Here is a 9,275-nt window from a genome sequence, read left to right as displayed (position 1 = left end):
TGAGTTCATTCAGCATTGGTCATACGTGTGTGTTTAGGGATTGTGACTCGGGGGCTTGTCCCTGGAGAGACTGGCTCTCCCTCTTTTACCAATCAATTGCCATCAGTTGCCTATAGCTCTTCATCTTGGTAGTTGGGATGAATCTAGGAATTTGTCTGTTTCTTTCCTATTTTTTAGCTTAAATTTTCTAACTTTAAAAGCATAATGGTTTTTTGAAGTATTCTTTACATTGTTTGGAGTTTCTTTGATGTCCGTTGAAAACTTTTCCTGTTTATTTTTAATTCTGCTAATTGATGTCATCTCTCTCTTTATTTAACTAGGCCAAGGGTTTGTCCATCTTGTTTATCTTCTTAAAGAACCAGCGTTAGCTTTATTGATTCTATGTATGGTTTTTGTTCTCTGTTATATTTTTTTCCCCTCTGATTTTTATTGTTTCTTGCTGTCTATAAGATTTGGGTTGGTTGGTTCTTGTTTTCTCCAAATTCTTGAGTTGTGCTATTGATTTATTTGTGTCCTGATTTTTTTTTTTTTTTTTTGGTTTTTCGAGACAGGGTTTCTCTGTGTAGCTTTGCGCCTTTCCTGGAACTCACTTGGTAGTCCAGGCTGGCCTCGAACTCACAGAGATCCGCCTGGCTCTGCCTCCCGAGTGCTGGGATTAAAGGCGTGCGCCACCACCGCCCGGCCTGTGTCCTGATTTTTTAATGTGGTAGTGTAGGGCTTTGAATTTCCCTCTTAGGATTGTTTTAAATGTCTCAGAGGTTTTGTTGTGTTGTGTTTTATTTTCATTCAATGTCAGGATTTTTTTCCTTTTCATTTCTTTCTTGGTTCCTTCTTTGACTCACTTACCATTCAGAAGTTTGCTGCTTAATCTCATGAATGTGTATAATTGCTATAGATTCATTTGTTGTTGATTGTATATTTTATTGCATTGTGGTCAGATAGGATACATGAAGTTATTAGTTTTTCTGAAATTATTAACATTTATTTTGTGTCTGAGGATCTGGTCTGTTTTATAGAAGCTTCCATGGGCTGCTGAGCAGAATGCATATTGTTTGGTGTTTGTGTGAAGAATTCTGTAGATTCCTGTTAGGTTCTTTTGTTATAAGATGCCATTTGATTCTGAGGTTTCTCTGTTATTTTTTGTTCAGATGACCTGCTGTTTGGGGAAAGTGCAGCATTAAAATCATCTATTATTGACTTGGATTTAATCGGTGTCTTTAAGTACAATAGCTGACTTTTTATGAAATTGGGTATACCAGAGTTTGGTGCATATATGTTTGGGACTGCAATGTATTTTTGATTAATTTTTCCCTTATTAGAATGAATTGTCTGTCTTTATCTATTCTGGCTAGTTTTAGTTTGAAGTCTATTTCGTCAAATATTAAGATAGTGACACCCACCTGCTTTTGGTATCGTTAGCTTAGAATAGAATTTTCCCCTTTCACTTTTAGGTAGCTCCTATCTTTGAAAGTATTATGGGTTTCTTATAGACAACAGAGATATGAGATTTTGTTTATGGATTAAGTTCTATTTAACTAAACTTTTTCTTTTGAATGTGATATTGAAGCCATCAATATATAAAGTAATTGAAAGATGTGCGATGGCCCCTATTATTTTTTCTCTTGGTTATTATTCCGATTTTGCTTCCGTAATTATCGCTTCATTTGCTTGTTTTCTATAGTCTCTTGTCTATTTGTTCCTCTCTTCAGACTAGAGTATTATTTCCAGGATTCTCTGTAGGTTGGTTTAATGGACATGAATTCTTTTAGTGTATTTACATCATGGAAAGTTTTTCCTTATTCTTCAACTATGACAGATAGTTTTGCTGGATAAAGCAGTCTAGGTTTGAATCTCTGGCTTTTAGAACTTGAAGCGCATTGCTGTAGGCTCTTGGCCTTTTAAAGATTCCATCGAGAAATAGTTGTTATTCTGGTGGGTTTTCCTTTATGTGTGGCATTTGTTTTTTCTCTTGCTGCTTTCTGTAAGTATGCTGTCTTTGTTCTGTATATTTAAAGTTTTCACTATAATGTGCCACAGGGAGTTTCTTTTCTGGTCCTGTCTATTTGGTGTTCTGTGCTTCTTGTATTTATATGGGTATGTCTTTCCTTAATTTGGGGGAAGTTTTCTTCTATGACTATGTTGAAGATTTGGTCTATGACATTGATCTGGGATTCTTCTCCTTTTTCTGTGCCTTTAATTCAAAGAGTTGATCCTTTCATGATGTCCCACTGTTCGTTCATGTTCCTTTCTTGAATTTTTTCACATTCTTTGCTTGAGTAGCCCCATTCTACTTTATCTCTTTTTCTTGATCCCCTTGAATTTTCTAGTTGAGTTGAGTCTTTCAATTCCATATTCATTTCATCTTGAGTTCTCTTCAATATTTCTACCTCTTTACTGAATTCAGTTTTCAAATTTTGAATTGTCTTCTTCATTTCTTTCAGCCATCTATTTGTGTTTTCTTGACCATCACTCAGGCATTGATTTTTATCCTCTTTACATCCATTGAGCTATTTTTCATGTCTTTTGATTTCACTGACAATGAGTCATGACTTACTGACTTCATTGACCTGCAGGAGAATAGTTCTATTTGCCTATTTAGTCGTCCTATGCTTTTTATGGAGCAGGTCATTGGCTATCAAACACATGGGGGCATCAGAATAACTGCAGAAATATTATAAAACCCCCATATCTAGCACCTGGATGATGTGGAAGAGCCTGGGGCTCTGTGGCCTTTATGATCTCCCAGGTGACATATACATATATATTTGATATAGATATATCAAAGTATGACCAGGTATTCACTGCTAATGTGTCTGTGGGAGCAATCTGGTCACCTGAGCACATAGAATTAAGACCAGACACTTACAACAGCACAGATTTCAGCTCAGTGTCTCTTTTGGGCCCGATTCAGACTGTCAACCCAAACTGTCTGCAAAGATCATGTGAAGAGTTCAAAACTGATCTCCCTCCATTGTCCTTTCCCTGGTCTGGGGAGAACACTGGCCTCAATACTGTTATAGCTCTCTGGGTCTTTAGGACATGTGGGCAGGGTTTGGGCTCATGAGAACACCTGACCCATGTTGATACTCTGATTTTTTATGTTGATTTGTTCTCTTATTTTTGTTTTATTATGTATGGTGCTAGGGAATTGAACTCTAGGCTTCCTGAATGCTAAGCCAGTGCTCCAGGTTGAGATGTCACCTTTTCTCAGAGGTATTGCTTGGAAAGACTACATTCTTAGCCCTACACTTTGAAACTCAACCAAAAGTACTGAGAGTGGTAATCATGCCCCCCCACCCCACCCATAGTTATTCTGAGGAAGATTCCATTGTTGTAGATAGAAGGTATTCCCTACAAGTTAGGTTTTGTTTTCATATGCATGCAGCATGCACAGATATTATATAACAGACACACAGACAGGCAGAGGAGGCCAACTTCAATGAATGGACAATTTTGATAAGATCTACCCAAGGCCCAAGAATAGCCTGCCTTCAGAGAGGTTGTGGGTAGTAACGCAGCTTCAGCATGACTCATTTTGAGTTCAAAGCCCTCTTACCCAGGATGACAGGTCCACATGTCCGTGTGGTAACACCCTTGTGTTTAAAATGTGTTTGTGGCCCTGGGCTCTTGTGGAGAGCTGTTTTCATAGGCAGCATTTCCACCTGTTATTGTGCGTTGTGTTCCCAGGGGCTGAGGCTAGGGGAAAGTCCGAGAGCAAAGGAAGCGATTCTTTCTATGTGAGGCAAACGTGCTCCAAAACCACATAGGGCGGTGCCTTGGCCAGTACAGCCTGGGGCCTGCCAATGGTAGAGTGGGCCCTGGAGGCTCGTTGACCTGCCGACCTCCCAGAGGTCACACCCTTAGTCTTCCGACTCAAGTAGACTTACTTCTTTTGTGTACTGGCCTCGGAGTTGAGAGCAGAATTGAAGGTTGACTGAGAGCCAGAGGAGAGCATCCACGGTCACTGTGAGGACTGTACCACAGGGCAATGTGAACACCAAGGCCTGTGTTGTCCGTAGTTGACGTTCTGCTCCGGTGGCTCTGTCTTTTCATGCATGGGTCCTGTGGAATCATCATGGTTTCCATAAGTCAGAGGCCAGGTGGAGGGAAGAGTAGGCTACGACCCTTATTGAGACTGATGGGAGGTTCAGTGCTATGCGGTGCAGTGGTTGGAAAGCTCTGTTCACGTCTGTACCATGCCAACTTTTTCCTGAGACCTGCTCCCACAGGTTGTTTCCTTGGGATGGAGGTTGAAGTGCAGGAATGGTAGCCAAGGCTATCCCACCCCCTCAATCCGGTCTCAGCTCTCTTCTTACACTCAGGCCCACTGAAATGGAGAACTGCCTATTCTTCAATTCTGTCCTCACCCCAGGTGGGGTGATATCGTGTAGAGAACTTATTACCAGGGCCCCGGGTTGTTATTTATTTTGTGTCGAGTTTGCTACCAGGATTTTAAAAAAATGGTGATGCTGGGCTGGCAAGGTGGCTTAGTGGGTAAAGGTGCTTGGTTCCAACCAAGTCTGATGACCTGACCTTGACTTCTAGAACCCACATGGTAGAAGGAGAAAGGACTGACTCCTTCAAGTTGTCCCCTGACTTCTCCACTAGCACTCATGTGCAAACACACAAATAAATGAAATGTGAAAAAAATTAGTGATGCCATATTTTCTTTATTAAAGCAGCCAATGTCATAATGACTCACCACTGAGAATATTCCTCATAATCCTCCAATGAGGAATATTTTCTCTTATGATGTAGAATTTGCATTTATTTCCACACAGTTTACACTCCTTCAGACCCATGTATGTTATTACTAGAGACTATTACACGAGGACCAAACAAAGGGCAGGCTTCATGCTCATAAGCAAGGTAAAATGCAATTGGAGTTTTATTAAGTTATATTTGATACAAACATAAGGCTGGTTTCATGGATTGTCACCCTTATATCCCTTAAAGACAAATATTGCCCAAATATTTATGTTCTCCACCAGGTAAAGAACACAAAGGCAGGACCTTTAATTTTGGTATTTCAGTTGTCTCATGGAGTGAGTCTAGCTCAGTGGTGGTTTAAGCATCCTTTTTTTCCCTTTAGTGTAAACATCAGCTGTGTTACATTTGAAAGGTCCTTGCGCTTGGACACCTTTGTTTCCCACCGGCCAGCTCTCCTGCGCATCTGCTTTCCAAGTGAGTAGGAAGGGCTTTCAAACTGTATTCCGAAGGATGGTTATGCCTTGTCTATTTGGAGAATTGTCAAAGAGAACAAAAAGCTACGAGCCAGAGCTAAGCCAAAGGCCAGCAGCCGTGAGTTCCACTGGAGTTTAAGGACTGGAGCGGTGAATGGTGGTATTTGTGCGGAATGAGCTTCCCTAGCCACAGACCTTCATCTGGAGGGAGGAACGAGCATTACGTCACCCAAGCTGAGACTCTGCTTTGTGCCAGGGACACAGTGCTGGGTCCCTGGAACTTGGCAGTGAGGGGGCTGAGGGGGAGCAGAGGGTGTCATCAAGAAACAAGTGACTCATCCTAGGTTGGGACAAGCACCCAGAGGAAACAAACAGAGTACAGGGACAGGGGAGAAGATGAGGACTAGTTTAGACATGGTTGTCAAAAGGCATCCCCGAGGAGGTGGCAATGGAGCTGATCATAACTGCAAATCACGATTGTGAAATCCTGGGCTGAACCCAGTATTGGAAGTGACTAGGGTACACATACACTGGTCACAGATGTGGAGAGATGGGGAAAGAATGAGCCACACTGGGGTCAGGGACAAAGCCATGGCTAGGATCTAGGGGACTGGTAACCCTGGGACTCATCTAAGACTCTGTCACACAAGTCAGATTCTAAGGTTTTAAGAGCTCGCTCCATTATTATGTCGGAAATTCCACCATTGGCGTGAGGTGTTCTGCACACCTGGTGTGTGGGACAGTGGAAACACATTTCAAGTCATGAATTCCATTGTGAACCCAATTTTCTGCATTGGCGTATTACATTGGTTTCGAATTAGATGGCTATCAATCCATTTTGGCTTGGGATTGAATCGATTCAGCCAAGGAATTAGCTCACCTCCTGACTTGAAAGATGAGAAGTTAAGTGGTGGATGCAGGCCGAGGCTTACAAAAATCTTTTCAGGAACAGGTGGCTTTGCTAGTAGTGGCATGGTTTAACTATGTAAAAGGCTTGATCTCCAGGTGGTGGTACCACTGAGAGGTGATTGGATAAGGAGGATGCTGTCTACATTAATGGGCTAATCTGGTGATGAGGTCATAGGCTATTAAGAAGTGTGACCTTTTGAGGAAGTAGGTCACTGGAGATGTGATTTTTGAAGGCGTTGTCTTTGTCTCCAGGCACTTCTTTGTTCTTGCTCTCTGCTCCCTGGTTACCTCATGTGAGCAGCTTTCTTCCATGTATTCTTCTGCCACGATGTTCTACGTCAGCACGGGCCTAATAACAATGGAATTGTGGATGGATGGTGCTGAGACCAGAAGCCCAAGTCAACCTTTCATCCTTTAAGGTGATTTTCCCAGATGTTTTGTCACAGCCTCAAGAGGTGAGCCACCACAGTGAGCTCTGCACTCTAGGCTTCTCCGTCCTTGTCCTGAAGACAGTTCCAGAGTGGACCCATCACACTGGGTTCCTTGATATCAGAAATGGATGCTTGCATCTGAGCCTGTAGTTTTGTCTTTTCTATTTTCTAATTTTTTTAAACTTAGCATACAAAGTAACGGGTTTCATTATGGAATTTCACACACATACATGCACGTGTACGCATGCGTGCACACACATACAATTACAATTACTCTGGGTTCTTATCACCTCCCTCAGACTTCTTCAGTATCTGCATCATCAGTCAATGCTGGTCCCATTCATTCCCACAAATGGTCCCTACTCTGCCTTCATGACACATATATTCCATTTCCTTCTATTTTCTTCCACAGCTCTCTTCCCTTTAGATTTCTTTCTCCCCTCTCACAGTGTGTGTGTGTGTGTGTGTGTGTGTGTGTGTGTGTGTGTGTGTGTGTGTACATGTGTAAGTTCAAATTTAGATTCTTTATATGAAAGAAAATATGACATTTGTCTTTCTGTGTCTGGCTTATTTTGCTTTACATAATTGTCTCTGTTCCATTCATTTCCCCAAGTATGCCATGTTTCATTTTTCTTTATGAGTGAATAAAATTTTATTGTTTACATGTACCACATTTTCTCTATCCATTGTTTTAACTGGAATCTGCTGGTTCTGTATCTTGGTATTGTGACTAGTACAGCAATTAAATATGGTTGTGCAAACGTTGCTGTGGTATGTTGACTTAAGAATCCTTTCTGTATATTCTCAGAAGTGACAGAACTGGATCATATAGTAGTTCTAGTTTTAGTTTAAGAAATCTCCGTATGATTTCCATAGTGGTGTCACCAGTTTACCTTCAGATTAGCAGTATATAAGTGCCATCTACCCATTTGTGTCCTTTGTTTCCTTGTCAATAATAACGTTTCTGACTGAGGTGAGATGGAATCCCAAAGCAGTTTCAATTTGAATGTCCCTGGTGGCTAAGGATGTTGAACAACTTCTAAAGTATTTGTTGATCATTTAAACTTCATCCTTTGAGAAGTTAATGCAATTATTTGGCTAATTTGGGGGTTAATTGTAGGTGGCAAACATTTTTTTCTCCATTGTTTATCTCGAGCTTTGTATTTGTCTATAAAGCCATGTGCTCAGTCATTGTATGGAAGAGGCTGGAAGGGAGGATCTGAGTCGGTGGCTGGGACAGAAAGGACTCCCACAGTCTAGGATCTTCATCCTGGTCCCCAGGGATGGTTACAGTGAAGCATGAAAGGCAAAGGCAAACTAGATCAAAGCTACTTACCCTGGTATCCCTGGGCTTCTTTACTAACCTTGGTATCCTTGGCTTTTTCTTTCTTTCTTTCTTTCTTTCTTTCTTTCTTTCTTTCTTTCTTTCTTTCTTTCTTTCTTTCTTTCTTTCTTTTTTTTCGAGATAGGGTTTCTCTGTGTAGCGTTGGTGCTTGTCCTGGATCTCGCTCTGTAGACCAGGCTGGCTTCGAACTTACAGAGATCCACCTGGCTCTGCCTCCTGAGTAGGGGGACTAAAGGTATGCACCACCACCGCCCGGCTCTGGCTTCTTTTCTCACCTTGGTACCCTGGGCTTCTTTACTAACCCTGGTATCCCTGGGCTTCTTTTCTAACCCTGCTATCCCTGGCTTCTTTTCTAACCCTGGTCTCTTTCCCAGGTTCAAGACTTGCTTTGGAGACAAATCAGCAAGTTCTATGGCAGATGCAGAGCTGAGTTTAAATCTGGTCTTTGCAAAGAGAACCCTAGAATAGAGTGGATTCTTGAAACCACATGGAAGACTAGATGCATTTTACCTGGAGATGAGATGGTCTGAGGGGCAAGGACTATGACGCAAAGGACCAGGACTCAACAGGTGAATTTTGTACCTGCTTTGCCCGGTCATAGTTTAGATTCAGATGGAGTATACAGCAATACATAAAGGGAAGATATGGTGATATTGGAGTGACAGCGTAGCACAGAACATAAAGATGATGAAATAGAAGATCTGGGGCTTCCAGACCATCGATGCCTCGTGCTACCACGTCAGATGAGAACTGGCTGATACGGAAGAGTTGCCCATGATATGTACAAAGCAAGGAATACCAAACAGGACAAGTGTCTGAATATCTGATGATTCTAAAGACCCTTCAAGTCAGAACCATCGGATGCAAAGTGTGAGTGAGTAGGATGGTGCCCGTGGGCGATGGTTCTGTGGTCACATCGGAAAGTCTGGAATTAGTTGCTCAATGCAGAGTGTTAAACAGGTGGTTGTTGAACTGTATTTTTGTTTATGAAGAATGACTTATGTAGGAGGACACAGGGCACTGCTGGGAACAGGGAGAACACAGGAGTCCACTGAAGAGTTGGAAATCATAGTTTTGACCTGGAGGTGGGCAGATAAGGATATGTTTATTCATTTAGATAGACCTATGCATAATATGATTAGACTCAGAGATCAAATGGGAGCCTGTGGTAGAGCCAAAATGCATTCCTCATGTTTCCACATTTTCACTGAGAAGCAGTGTGGTGGAGTGCATGGTGCTCAGTATTTGTGACACATGCCTCCTCTTGAAGGCTGTACGACACAGGACCAGATCCTGAGACCTACATGAATGGACCTAGATGTGAATGGAACCTGCAGTCACTGTACTGCCGACTGCCCAGATGTTGTTGCTCATGGGTTGCTTGGAACAGAGTCAGCTCCCCAGTGC

The sequence above is a fragment of the Peromyscus californicus genome, unplaced genomic scaffold, assembly GCF_007827085.1.
Source record: "Peromyscus californicus insignis strain IS unplaced genomic scaffold, ASM782708v3 Scaffold_6__1_contigs__length_162567912, whole genome shotgun sequence".
NCBI lineage: Eukaryota > Metazoa > Chordata > Mammalia > Rodentia > Cricetidae > Peromyscus > Peromyscus californicus.
Note: the sequence above shows the minus strand (reverse complement) of the source record.